This window comes from Triturus cristatus, chromosome 2_1 (genome assembly GCF_964204655.1).
Source record: "Triturus cristatus chromosome 2_1, aTriCri1.1, whole genome shotgun sequence".
NCBI classification, from domain to species: Eukaryota; Metazoa; Chordata; class Amphibia; order Caudata; family Salamandridae; genus Triturus; species Triturus cristatus.
Genome location: NC_140581.1, coordinates 1133548810 through 1133562303, shown reverse-complemented (window position 1 = coordinate 1133562303; position 13494 = coordinate 1133548810). Strand labels below are relative to the sequence as shown.

The following is a 13494-nucleotide window of genomic DNA, read 5'->3' as shown; positions in this document are numbered from 1 at the left end:
ACAACAAAGCTTTCCCTACGTGGAAAAAGACACACAGTAAACCACCCTAACACAAGGTTAATAAAAATGCAAAATTTCCAATCACTGGACTGCAATTACTGCATCACAGTTTGTATCACGTGTAAGCACAGCACTTTGCTTTCATTTACACATATTGAGAATACAGTTAATCTATAACTCTGATAAATGTAACAAAATGTTTTTTTGTAATTATTTTTTCTTGTTTAAATATCTTTATTGTTTTTCTTAAATTTTGTAACAAATCAGGATTATCCGAGGCATCATACCTGCATATGCGAATTGACATTATGAGAACAATTGACATATCCGTGACTGGTTACATGAATATAGGTACAATACACAGTAATGCATACTTGTCACTGCAGGAGGCCTATATTTATTAAACGATGTATGCTACTTCCTGTTCGCACTGGTGCACTTCGGTTCCCAACCTGCAAATCATAACGCCCAAGAAAATGCAAACAAGGCTGTTTGAGCCAGTCAGTTGTGACATGGGGTGTATATCAGCAGCGTATATGGGAGTTATAAATGCGTATCAATGTCTATATTTTACTGGGAGGTTGTGCAGAGAAAGAGGTGTGGGCCAATAAGACATATATTAATCAAACTTCAAAACCAAAAATGTAATAAAGGAACTGCCATCGAAGAAGAACAAAGAGGATATTTATAGCAGTACAGGGCATGCAAATGTGTATCTCGTACATGTCATTATGGTGGCTCGCCAGGGTGGCACTAGGACTCATGAGGGCGTTAGAGATCTCTGCCATGTGAGCGATTGGTTAGAGGTTGGGGGGGACTCCCAGCGGCGGATGCAGATCACAGGTGCGGTGCAGCATAGGAAGTAATGGATATCTTGTGTCTCATGGCTCGGGACCGCCAGTGGTTGGGTTACGTACTGGCGGGTGGAGCACCAACGTCGTCCCTGCCTCCTCCATTCTTAAAGGCAGTGAGTATGGTATCTCAGTGCTGTGCTATGGGATATTTGCGGAGCCCCGCTGTTCTCTCCCTGTGTAGTGTTGTACTTTCTGCCTGTGTCCATATCGTGAGTGATCTCTCCCAACTGACCGTCTCCGGGGGAACATTGTGTTTCCACCTCTTTGTGATTAAGCACTTTGCTACTATCAACCCCAGGTTGCAGAATTGTGACGTGACTTTGTTCTTTTTAGACCTGGCATGCAGCCCCAATATGTAGACTTCCCATGTATGTGGCAGGGATGTGTCCGTGCAGAGTGCGTGGAGCAGGTTTGCATTAAGTTGCTGGCAGCATGGGCACGTGATAGTGGTAATGTTAAAGTATCTGTTTATGCTGTCGGGTGAAAGGTACGCTCTCTGTATAATGTATGTTTTTATTAGTTTGAATTTGGAGCTTCTTGGTATATACGAAGAGCTGGCCAGGATGGCGCTCCATTCCTTTTCCGTCGAAGGTTGGCCCCTGTACGCTTCCCAGTGGGTGCGGAGACTTACCATCGGTTTCAGTGTATGCGTGAGAGTAGAGCTGCCACTAGCCAGTGCACTATATGCGATCCCGCACCCATTACATGCAAGTATTGTAGTAGCATATGTGTTGGCGGCTCAGTCGTCAGATCCCCCCAGGAGGCCGAAAGGCCCCTTGTTAGGGAAGTGTGCATTAGAAATTGCCCTGCCGGCATACAACTGTCTCCCGCCAGTGCATCAAAAGTGAGTAGTGCACCATCCGAATATAAACCACCCAGGGTGTCTATGACCACTGCATTCCAATGTGTAAGAGCTTCCTCAGAGGTGCCCGCCCTCCCTCTGGATGTCCCCAGGAGTGGCAGTATCAGAGCGAATGGGATTGCTGAGTGAGGTGCAGGCTCCGTCTATAGCACTTGTGCGCCAGTGCTAAATGTATTGGGGATAGCCGCGGGGGCTTGGCGGCGGGATGGAAAAGGTGATAGATCTGGGATTGGGTCCAAGGCTGCTGCAGGGTCGCCGTGTCTTCCAGACTCTTGCCACTTAGCCACTTTGTCACCCATTGTAGATGGGCTGCTATATAGTACAGCTCCATATTAGGGACCGCCAATTCCCCATGACTGGCGGGGGCATATTGTTTCCACAAGGCAACTCGGGGTCTGCCATTGTTCCAAATTAGGTCACGGAACATACGCTCCAGCTCGCGGAAGATCTTGGTCGGGACATAGATTGGGAGGTTCGAAAAATAGTACAGTAATTTTGGATGGACAATCATCTTGATCAAGGTGATGCGGCTCATGACATTTAGTGGGAGTGACTTCAAAAATTGTACTTGGGCCCTAACAGCTGAAATTAGTCTCGTTAAATTGCCTTCCAATAAATTTCAGGCGTCTGGTATATGAAGACGCCAAGATAGCGAAATGTAGTGGAGTACCATGGGAGAGGAGAGTCACCGAGAAGAACGTCCGTTTCAACCGTGTCTTCTCTAAAGGGATAAACCGCGACTTGGTCCAGTTAACCCGAAGGCCCGACACCTCTTCAAAGGCCCTAAACGTATCTGCTATGGACGTAGGGATGCTGTTGATGTCACATACATACAATAACAGGTCATCGGCATATAGAGAAACGGCATGCATCCCGTCTCCTAACTTGATTCCCCACGCTTCGCTATCGCTGCGGAGCAGCATCACCAGCAGTTCCATGGCTAGGGAAAAGAGTAGCGGGGACAGGGGACAGCCCTGGTGTGTCACTCGCCTTACTTGAATGGGATCTGAGATGAGCCTGCCCGTCCTAACCCGTATAGCAGCTGAACCATGCTCATATAATGGTCCCCAAGTTCGTATTTACGTAAGACTGCCGCTAGATAGGGCCACTCCAAAGAATCAAAGGCCTTCTCCAGGTCTAGCACTAGGCAGCCAGAGTGTGGCCACTTGTGTAACGCATAGTGCTGTACCCGGAAAAACCTATGGATGTTGAGTGAGGTACTCCTGGCGGGAACAAAACCGTTCTGGCCAGGGTGCACCAATGTTTTCACTAAGGGCGAGAGACGTTTTGCGACTATTGATGCAAAAATCTTGTAGTCCGTGTTAAGAAGTGCTAGTGGGCGATAAGAGCCCAAGGATTCAGGGTTCTTGTCGGGTTTGAGTAGAGACACCAGCAGAGCTTCGTTTTGTGCGACAGCAAGTGTAGATTCATCTACCGCAGTCTCATACACTTTCAGCAGCTGTGGTACCAGTATATGCACATAGGCCTTGTAAAATTCAGTCGGTAGTCCATCAGGTCCCGGCGATTTCCCGTTGGACAGTGAGAATATGCAGTCCCGGACTTCCTCCGAAAGGAGGGGGTCATTCAGATCCTCTTTTTGGGCACGCGTAGGGTGTGGCAATGCTATCTCTTCAAGGTAGAGCTGCAGCTCCGTGAGTGTGACCTGTGTGCGGGATTTGTATAGGTCCCGATAATGTGCCACAAACGCACCATGTATGTCCTGCTGTGTGTATGCTATACCCCCTTGCGCTGTGCGTACCGAAGCCACAGGAGTCGATGACTCATCTTGGCGAATAAGCCACGTGAGCATTTTCCCCGCTTTGTCCCCCATGTGTCTGCACCGAGTGCGCAGCATAATTAAGACATTGTAACCGCTCCAATAGCCATGCATGTTCTTCCCTGTGGCACTCGAGTCGTCTCGGGGACCCCTCAGTGGCCTCTTGCTCGCTGGATGCCAACTGCTTCTCTAAATTGGTGAGTTCTTTCTACAGCTGCACTCTTATACCCGCCTGCGTCCCCAAACAATGCTCCCGCACAACTACGTTAAGAGCGTCCAACTCTAGCAGTGCCTGCATTCTCATTAAAATATTGTGCTACGGTGTTGGCCAATAAGTCCCGGAAGGGTGCATCTAGCAGGACATCCGGTTGGAGTTGCCAGGCGGGGATTGGCGGTATCTCGCCCTCCCACTCCAGCTCCACTACATGCGGGTTATGACCTGAGTGCGTCCGTCCCATATAGTGTGACCCGGAGATACAGGGTAAGAGATCATTAGACACCATTAAACGGTCTAGGCGTACATGGAGACCGTGCGCCCACGAATAATAGGAATACACTATATCCTGCGGGTTTCTGTGTCACCAATCGTCTGACAAGTGCCATTGTGTAGCCCAGTTATTTAAAGCTTTCATGGCAGTATGTGTGTCTGTGCCAGGCAGAGGAGGAAAGGAATGGTCCAGCGAAACGTCCAGTACACTATTATAGTCGCCGCCTAAGCTCATGGGGACATCATGCCATGCGGCCAGTATGTGAGAGATCAGTTCAAGATAAGCTGCCTGGTCAGTGTTGGGTGCATACAGCAATGAAAGAACCACTGGTCTACCATCTAGGACACCTTTAACTATGACGTACCTGCCCTCTGTATCTATGAAGGAGTCCACCACCCGGAAGGGAGTCCCCGGTCTCACCCACACCAGAAACCCTTGTGCATATGCCGAATAGCCCGTAGCGTATAATAGTCCCATCCCGCGCCTAGGTAATCGTGTCACTTCTGTTTTGTGCAAGTGCGTCTCTTGGAGAAGTGCTATTTGTATGTGGTGGCGTTTCAGGTATGAGTAAATGAGATATTGTCGCGATGGGTTACGTATACCTTGCACGTTCCAGGCTCCTATCCTTACAGGTGCCATGTCGCATGAGAGTCAGTGGCGCATAAGGCCTTGCCAAGCTGAGGGGTGGGAGTAGCCAATGAAGCGCTTGCAAAGGTAAGTGCAGAGTCTGTGTCCATGTGCGAGCCAACAGCTTGGTTGGCGCGCCTTAATGTGTAAGCGATTGCATTAAAAACAATCAAACTATGTGTAATGAAAAATACTAAAAGGGCGAGTGTGCAACAGGCAACCGCCCAAACATGAAGCGAAAGTAGCATACAACTAACGTCTGGGGGGACTAATATGCACAGCAATATAAGATGCGTCAGTAGTTGAGGATTTGTCTCCGGTAGCTACCCCATGCCCTGGCCAAGCGCGCGTATGATAGGGCCACTACCTTAATGTCATAGTTAATGTTCCCCTGAGGGAGGGGGCGGCAAGGGCACCTCGCCCGAGTATTCCGGGACCCGTCCAGTGGCATGACCCCAGCTTCCCACCTGCATCACCACAATACAAGTCTGACAGCAGAAAGCAGGGAATGCAGTATGCAATCTAAGTGCAGGGTCCATAATACTTGCGTGTCTGGGGACATCATCCATTGCCAGGTGCAGGGTCCATAATACTTGCGTGTCTGGGGACATCATCCATTGCCAGGTTGGCGGAGAACGTGAGAGACAGGCAGGAAAAAGTTTGACAATGTCATTGGAGGTCTGTGGGGTGAACTGGGGCAGGTCACAGGAGCCCTGTGAAGCAAGAAAACTGTCCGACAGGTCGTCATCACTGGGCGGTCCTTGCTGGTCGGAGGCCCAATTGGTCTCTTCTTCGTGTGCCCTGTTGTGGTCCGCCACTGCCTGCAGGGCCTGGAACTGGCCGCTCAGGATCTGTTCTGGGGCTAGGCCGAGAGTCTGAGAGGCCAGGGACTGTGGTTTCTTCCGTCCTCTGCGGCAACAGCGGGGGGAAGTTTCGGGGGCCAACTCTCACCGTCCAGCGGAGGGAGCCCCGCTCCACGAAGAGTCGTGTCTAGCCATTCTTCCGCCCCCGAGTTTGTGAAGAAATATGTCTTTCCATTCGCAATCCCCCTCAGCTTCGTGTGGAACAGCAGCGAGTGCTTGAGGTTATATTGTCAAAGTCGCCATTTCACCGCCATGTATGAATGACGTTGTTTCTGGACCTGCAATGTATAGTCCGGTAAAAACATGACTTTGTGGTTATCTACTTGCACCTCCTGTAGCTTCCTGGTTCCCAGGAGCACAGCATCTCTGTCCCTGTAATTCCACAGTCCGATTAAGAGCAGCCGCAGGTTGGAGCCCAATGGGGGAGGCCTGGCAGGTACCCCGTGCGCCCGTTCAGCAACGAAGTATGGAGAGAGGGTTTCCCCGGGCAGTAGCGTGCGAAGCCATTGTTCAGTGTAGGCCACCTCGTCTCTTCCCTCCGGCAGGCCCACTACGCGTATGTTGTTGCGTCGGGTGCGGCCCTCTGCATCTTAGGCCCAGGTTTCAGGAATCCCACTCGGTCAAGAAGGCCCTGGATTTGTTTCTCTGCCGCGGTCACTCGTGGAGAGACATCAGCAGTGATGGTGCGTTCCGCAAGATTTCGGTTGTCTGCGTGGAGCAAAGTAAGATCGATCGCCACCTTGTCCATTTTACCTTCTAGAGAGGAGCGGTTTCCCCAAGTTCTGCAACTGCCGTCAGCACTGCATCCAGCTTGTGCAACATCGGATCCATTGATTCCGCGCCCGCCATCTTGCCTGTCTGGGACCGGATCTGCGGGGATGGGGCCGCTGTACTCCCGGTGCCTATCTTCGTGCGCCCTCCACGCGACATGGGGTATTAGTGTGCCACTGGGAAGCAGGTAGGGCACCACCACAGTATTGTGTATGCTGTCACTGGGATGTTCAGTGGGGTTGGCCTTGCGGATTAAGTGCAGAAAGGAGGAACATCACCATCGGTTCCCCCCAAAGTTTCCTTCCCCGGAGCACACTCCTCTTGAGTCACAGGGGGTATCGGTCAGCGCATCTATGGCTCTCAGGTGCTCCGCATGTCCTCGTTGCAGCGTCACCTCATCGCCGCGCCCCACACAGTTACCGCTGTCTCCCACGCCAGCTCCACAATCCTGGGAAGCGAGCCTCCGATGGGACAAGGTGAGGCGAGTCTGTAGGGTGGCGTAATTTAGGGCCAACAGTTGTCGGAGCAGGGCCCCCCCAGGTAAAAGGGCGGCGTGCCGGTGGGGTTCACTCCTCGAAGCTGGGCTTCACCACGGCACCCCTTCGCCGATGGTCACTGTCTCCAGGTGGCACTCCCTCCGCATCATTGGTACTCACTGTCTGCTTTGCCATGTCCGCTCATCAAAATGTTGTCTCTTTGCCTTCAGGAGCCGATAGAACGTGCTTTAACCGATGCGGAGGAGACGCCCAACAAGTGGTGCTTCAAAGTCGTAGCCCGCACGCCGGTATTTTAGACGTGTCGTCAGGAGGGAGAGTAACCCCGCCAGAGCTGAGCACACTCATGCACAATCGCCAGCACCAGAGTATTGTGGCTGCTAAGCACACCGGTTGCAGCAGAGATGGCCGACGCACTCAGAAGGGAGCTGCGCCACAGATCTGGGCCCAGGGGGTGGAGCCAGTCCCCGGCATCGCGTAATTTGCCTCGCCCGGGGCTACGGATGTCTGCCAACTGCTCCGAAGATCGGACAGTGCGCCTCGGTTCTCCGCAGCTTCCGCTGCTCGCCTTGGTATCGGAGGCTCAGGTCTGCTCCCAGGATACGCCTGGAGGTCAGCGACCTCTTCCGTATGATTTCTGCCGGATGAACAAGTTACTTACCTTCGGTAACGATGTATCTGTAAGAAACATTAGTTAGTTAGATTCCTCACCTTAGAATATCCCCAGGCGTCAGACTGGATCCGGAAGATTTTTCGTCAGCAATACCCCTTGCGCGTCGCTAGGCGTCATCTGCGGCTCCACGTCCGTCATCGGCGTCGTGCGCCGGAATGACGTCGGAGTACTTAGACGCCGCCCTCGCGCGCTGACGTCAGTTCTTGTACATAGCTTTCCGCGCCAGGAACGCAGAGCCATGCAAAAGACCGACACTGGTGCCAAAAATAAAATCTAGGGGCCTGAAAAGGATAACCTTAACCCTAGATGTCAGTTCGCAGAACGGGGAGGATGGGTGGGTCGGTGAGGAATCTAACTAACTAATGTTTCTTACAGATACATCGTTCCCGAAGGTAAGTAACTTGTTCATCTGAAAGAAACACGTTAGTTAGATTCCTCACCTTAGAATAGATACCCAAGCAATACCATGCCCGGTGGTGGGTCTGCGAACCAAGATCACACCAGAGATTCCTGGAGGCCAGAACGGCCAAAGAAGCCATCCCTCCGGACTTGTCTGTCAAGGCAATAATGCCTGGCAAACGTGTGTAGCGAAGCCCACGTCGCCGCCTGACAGATGTCCTGCAAAGGGACTCCCCGTCCCAAGGCAGTAGTAGCCGCCGTGGCCCGAGTAGAATGGGCTCGCAGCCCAATAGGAGGGTCCTTTTTTGCCAAGGAATAACAAATTTTGATGCACAAAACGGCCCACCGAGAGATGGTCCGTTTGTGCACAGCTTTCCCCTTCTTAGCACCCACGTATCCAACGAAAAGTTGGTCGTCCACCCGGAACTGCTTGGTGCGGTCCAGATAAAAGGAGAGCGCACGTTTTGGGTCCAGACGGTGGAGCCTCTCTTCCTCTTTGGAAGGATGCGGAGGCGGAAAGAAGGTGGGCAAGGTGACCGACTGCCCAAGATGAAATGGAGTCACCACTTTCGGAAGAAAGGAGGGACGAGGCCGAAGGACAACCTTGTCCGAATGAACAGAGAGAAAAGGAGGCTTTGATGATAAAGCCTGGAGCTCACTCACCCGTCTAGCCGAGGTGATGGCTACCAGAAAGGCAGTCTTAAGCGTCAGCAGACGAAGAGGACAATTATGAAGAGGCTCAAAGGGAGCACACATTAGAAATGTGAGAACAAGATTCAAGTCCCACTGAGGCATTACAAAAGGGACAGGAGGGAACGTGTGAGTAATGCCTTTTAGAAAGCGTGTAACTACAGGGGACTTGAAAAGAGAAGGCTGATCAGGAAGCCGCAAGAAGGCAGAGATGGCAGCAAGATAACCTTTCAAGGTGCCCAGGGCAGAGCCCTGCCGGGCCAAAGAAAGAAGAAAGAGGAGAACCTCAGAAAGAGGGGCGGAAAGGGGATCCACAGCCTTTGCTGTGCACCATGCCACAAATTTGTTCCACCGGCAGGTGTATACCGTCTTTGTGGAGGGACGCCTGGCTGCCAGAATGATATCACAGACTTCAGGAGGCAAGTCAAATGGCATCAACTGCCGCCGCTCAATCTCCACGCATGGTGGTGGAGGCTGGACAGGTTCAGGTGGAGGACCGTCCCCTGCTGCTGCGGCAGAAGATCCTCCCGAAGGGGCAGACGTATCGGAGGATCGGTCAACATACTGAGTAGCTCGGGATACCAGTACCTTCGTGCCCAATCCGGAGCCACCAAGATGACTTGGGCCCGGTCGTGCCTGATCTTCTTCAGCACTCTGGGCAGAAGTGGTATAGGCGGAAAGGCGTACAACAGACCGCAACTCCACTCGTGACGACAAGCGTCGCCGAGCGAGTGCCGCCTTGGAAATTCCAAAGCGCCGAACTGCTGACATTGCGCGTTCTCTTCGGTGGCAATAGATCTAACCAAGGCTCTCCCCACTGCTGAAAGAGACCTTGCGCCACTTCGGAGTTCAGACGCCATTCGTGATCCATCATGCACCGGCGGCTGAGTTCGTCTGCTCTGGCGTTCAGAGAGCCCGCCAGATGTTGAACCACTAGGGTGACGCCCTGGTGTTCCAGCCACCTCCAGAGGCGCAGAGCCTCCTAACAAAGGGTCCACGACCCCACCCGCCCTGTTTGTTGCAATACCACATGGCGGTGGTGTTGTCCGTGAACACCTGCACGACACTTCCCCTGACAGAGGGAAGGAAGGCTTTCAGTGCAAGTCGGATCGCTCTCAACTCCAACAGGTTGATGTGGAGGCGAGACTCCGCCGGAGACCAGAGGCCTCTGATCTCCGCCTCTCCCATATGGCCACCCCATCCCAGGAGGGACGCATCCGTCACTACGACGTGCTCCGGTTGGGGAAGGGAGAGGCTCTTGCCCGTGACCCAATCGCGGTCCGTGAGCCACCACTGCAACTGCTGTGCAGTGCCCTCCGAGATCAAAACATGGTCGGACAGGTTGCCGTGATGCTGGGCCCACTGAAACTTCAGGTCCCACTGCAGAGCCCGCATGCGCCGCCTGGCGTGATGCACTAGTAGGATGCAGGAGGCCATCAGCCCCAGAAGCCGCAACACTAGCCTAACCGAAACCCAGGATAGAGGCCGAAAGATGGGAATCAGGGCCTGCATATCCCGGACCCGCTGTTCCGGAGGATAGACCCGGAACTGCGCCGAATTGAGAACTGCTCCGATGAAGAGGAGCATCTGAGAGGGACTCAGGTGTGACTTCGGCACGTTGATGGAAAACCCCAGCAAATGCAGGAGATCCGCCGTAGTCTGGAGGTGGGAGACGACCAGTCGTCGAGATAGGGGAAGACTGGAACTCCTGATCTGCGCAGATGAGCTGCGACCACCGCCATCACTTTCGTGAACACCCGAGGGGCAATGGTAAGGCCGAAGGGGAGCACGGTAAACTGAAAGTGCTCTTGACCCACCGTGAACCGCAGGTAACGCCGGTGGGCCGGCAGGACGGGGATGTGGAAATATGCGTCCTGCAAGTCCAACGCTACCATCCAGTCTCCAGGGTCTAGGGCAGCTAGAACCTGAGCCAAAGTTAACATTTTGAACCTTTCCTTCCGGAGGAAGGTATTGACGTTCCGGAGGTCCAAGATAGGGCGTAGGCCCCCTTTGCCCTTCTTGGGAACCAGAAAGTAGTGGGAATAACAACCACGACCTACTTCTGGGCTCGGAACGCGCTCGACGGCCCCCTTGGCCAAAAGGGCCGAAACTTCCTTGTGGAGAAGATTCAAATGATCCCCCGAGATACGGTGGTGCTGCGGTGGCATGGCTGGAGGGGTCGTCTCGAAGGGGAGGGAGTAGCCCCTTCGGACGATTTGCAGCACCCACCTGTCCGATGTGATGGACCGCCAGTGGAGCAGGTGATGGCGAACTCTGCCGCCCACTGGCGTGGAATGGGCCTGAAAGCTCGGATTAGAAAGGCTTTGAGGCGGATGCTGCCGGGGTGGATGTGGGCTGACCGGGTCGTCCTCCAGAACCGCCTCGGCGGAAACCACGTCCGCGACCGCGCGCAGGTTGGTTCTGCGGCTGGTGGCTAGGGGGGCGTGAGGAGGCACCCCTTCCTTGGCCACGAAAGGCGGAAGTTTGCGACCGCGGGGCCGAGAGCCCCAAGGACTTGGCCGTAGCCCGGGAGTCCTTAAAGCGATTCAGCGCACTGTCCGCTTTCTCACCAAAAAGGCGAGTGCCATCAAAGGGCATGTCCATGAGAGTGCTCTGGACATCTCCCGAAAAGGACGTGGACCGCAGCCAGGCGTGACGTCTAAGCGCCACCGTGGTAGAAATCGCCCTACCCAGCGAGTCCGTAGTGTCAAGCCCACATCCGATTGCATGTCGTGCTGCATCCCTCCCATCGGCCAGAGCCTGGGTAAGTCGTGTCTGGGCCTCCTCCGGGCACAGGGGCAGCACGTCCTCCACCGTATCCCACAGAGAGTGGGAATAACGGTCCAAAAGACAGGCGGTGTTCAAGGATCGCAGACCCAAACTAAGGGAGGAGAACAGCTTTTTGCCAAACTGTTCCAGTCTCTTGGAATCCCGGTCCGGTGGAGCGGTCGGGAAGGAGGATTGGGAGGTAGAAGCCTGGATAACCAGGCTCGCGGGGGTGGGGTGCTGGGACAGAAAACTGGGGTCGCCCGGAGCAGGGCGGTGGCGCCTGGCGACGTTCCTGTCCACAGGAGGAACTGTGGAGGGCTTGGACCAGGTGCCCTGCAGAACGTCAATGAGGGCCTCATTGAATTGCAGCAGAGGCTCAGTGGAGCTTGCTGCAGACTGAAGCACCTCAGTGAGGACGTTAGTCCTCACAGCCACGGCAGGCAGCTCGAGCCCAAGGGCTGCGGCCGCCTTGCGCAGCACCACAGAGAAAGCAGCACCCTCCTCCGAAGCCACAGTCGGAGGAGAGATGAATCCAGTGTCTGGTGAGGTATCCAGACCACTGGCCTCCCCCAGTTCATCTGCCCAGTCCTGTGACAGCTGAGCCTGAACGGCTATAGGATCCTCGGACCCCTCCCATTCGCCCCCGTCATCCGATTCCTGGTAAACAGGAGGAAGGATCGGATCCGGACGATAGACATAATGTGTCTTTAACGGCGCCGTACGCGGCGTCCATCGACGCCGTAACGGCGCCGGATCCGGAGCGGGGCTGAATTGGGGCTCGACGCCGAGTGGAGCCGGCGTTGGAGGTGGAACCGGTGTCGACGCCGGTGGAGGAGGCGTGACGAGGTCGACCGGCGTCAGCGGGGACGAGTCCCTCGGGAACCTGCGGCGTCGAGGCCGGAGCCGGCGACGGCGCCGGAGCCGCCGGCATGCAAGGTTGCCCAGTCGGGTCCGCGGGGCCCGAAGGCGCGCCAGCGGGCGTCGACGGCGGAGCCAGGCTCCTCATGGCCGAGAGGAAGGCACTGACTTCCGCCGGCGTCGCGTCAGTCCCAGGGACCGGCGGGTATGGGGACTTGCGCGGCACCTGCGGCTCCGCTGGAGCCGCGGGGGTGGAACCAGCCTGACCCTCGGCCGAGTCGCGCGACCGGCGAGGGGAGTCCGAAGAGCGGTGTCGCCTCTTGGACTTCTTGGAGTGCTTCGACTTACCCGAAGACTTGGAGCCAGGCGCGCGATGATGGCTGCGGCTCCGCGACCGATCCTTGGACCTCCTCTTGGACCGGGATCGAGAGGGGCGCGGAGCCGAGTGGCGAAGCTCGAGGAGCTTACGGAACTGCTCCCGTCTAGCCTTCGAGGTCAGGGCCTTGCAGTCCGAACACGACTCCGCGTCGTGGTCGAGGCCCAAACAGTAAAGGCACCGGCGGTGATGATCTGTAACCGACATCAAGCGGTTGCAGTCAGCACAGGCTTTGAAACCAGGCATCCTACCGGCACCGGAGTCGAGACAAGATCAAAAAGGATCAAAAAACTTAGTCAAACAAGTCTAAAAGGGGTAGCTCTCCCGGATCTGCGCTTACTGGCGCGGAAAAAAGAAGAACTGACGTCAGCGCGCGAGGGCGGCGTCTAAGTACTCCGACGACGTCATTCCGGCGCACGACGCCGACGACGGACGCGGAGCCGCAGACGACGGTTGGCGACGCGCAAGGGGTATTGCTGACGAAAAATCTTCCGGATCCAGTCTGACGCCTGGGGATATTCTAAGGTGAGGAATCTAACTAACGTGTTTCTTTCAGATCTGTGTGGCCAGGAAAGGGAGCTTGCGACGGAGCTCTACATGAGCACATCCAACTCCATTGCTGGCTTAGCCACGCCCCCTATGTAACAAAATGTCTTAATGTTTATTTTCAAACATTTAGTGTTTGATAAACATTGTTTAGCATTTCATTATTTTAGTATCAGGGTTTCCTTTAACAATTTAATGACACCATGTGCTTATAGATTAAAGGATATTCCCTTGTTTTTAGTCTGCAATAAAATAGCAAAATATACGTATCCTTAATCAAAGACACCAAAATAAACTTTCTGTATGTCAAAATTAAAGCTAAAGGTAATGGAGGCCAAGCTTACACCAAATCCAGTTATGGGTCAGCTTTACCGCTACATCTTTTCGGTTGATTACAGATTCCCCAAAATTCCCAATTATGTTCCCAAACCAATTAATTTACCAAAA

General features: G+C 54.1%; 1 protein-coding gene across 10 annotated transcripts in view; it reads right to left on the bottom strand.

Moving 5' to 3' along the window:
* The window catches only part of WDFY3 (WD repeat and FYVE domain containing 3), a 1391721-nt gene that overhangs the window by 822202 nt on the left and 556025 nt on the right, over positions 1–13494 (bottom strand). The window lies entirely within an intron of this gene.